At 35.7% G+C, this 1111-nt stretch overlaps 1 pseudogene; it reads right to left on the bottom strand.

Annotated features, from left to right (window-relative positions):
- Positions 1-438: 438 nt before the first annotated feature.
- LOC122101771 lies at positions 439-529 on the bottom strand (annotated as a pseudogene).
- Positions 530-1111: the final 582 nt, after the last annotated feature.

Here is a 1111-nt window from a genome sequence, read left to right as displayed (position 1 = left end):
TATGAGTAGGCCATAAGGAACGTCAATAATTAGCTTTCTGAGGACTCACCAGACTGCTTTCCAAAGTGATTGTGTAAGTGTACATTCACACACACACACACACACACACACACACACACACACACACACACACACACACACAGAACGTTTTCTTGATCCATTCTTCTACTGAGGGGTATCGGGGTTGGTTCCCTATCTTAGCTATGGCAAATAATGCTACAATAAACATTGTTGTGGTGGTAGTTTTAGTATGGACTTGTTTGTGATCATTTGGGTGAATGCCCAAAAGTGGGATTGCTGTGTAATAGGAGAGCTCTATGTGGAGTCTTTTGAGGAACCTCCAAACCGCTTTCCAAAGTGAATGAACAAGTTTACACTCCCACCAAGAATGCAGTAGGCTTCCCTTCTGGCCACATCCCTTCCAGCATCTGTTGGTGTAAACATATGGAACTATTCATCCTTGTGCAGGAACCATGCTAATCCTCTCTGTATGTTCCAATTTTAGTGTATGTGCAGCCAAATTGAGCACAGAACATTTTTTTATATATAAAGTGTAATTGATTTTCTTAAACAAGACAATTCAACAACAAGTAAGTTCAAAAGAATTGTGAAATTTTGCAACCATGTATTTCTTACATAAGCACACATCTAAGAATAAAGTCAAGATTGACATGCCAAAAACAAAATAATTTCAGATATTTGTTGTTCATGAGATGTGTAGGAGGAGGAATTCAATTATTCTACACAAGGCACCTGTCATAATGATCATTGCAGCAAATGTTAAGCTTTGTTAAAAGTGTTAATGTTTTAAATATCTTTCATTTTGGGATTTGCTTATATGGCAAAATTAAGACTGTTTGGCAGGTCATAAAATTTTTCGATAAAGTATATAGTATTTCTGGTAGCATGTACTAGTATGTATGTACATTTCAGAGTTTATAGAAACTTTACTAATGAGAAGTTGCAAAGACTGTGTAAAGAAGTAGAGTGAAGAGTTAAGATTTTAAGTACACAGTTTCTCTTAAATCTTTAGGGCTCCCTTACGTTATATGTTAGTGATGAACAAATAACGATATAAGCCACATACAAATGATGAGATGAACTATAAATA

The sequence above is a fragment of the Dipodomys spectabilis genome, unplaced genomic scaffold (assembly GCF_019054845.1).
Source record: "Dipodomys spectabilis isolate Male_0828 unplaced genomic scaffold, ASM1905484v1 ptg000683l, whole genome shotgun sequence".
NCBI classification, from domain to species: domain Eukaryota; kingdom Metazoa; phylum Chordata; class Mammalia; order Rodentia; family Heteromyidae; genus Dipodomys; species Dipodomys spectabilis.
This window is presented reverse-complemented; position numbering and strand designations above follow the sequence as displayed.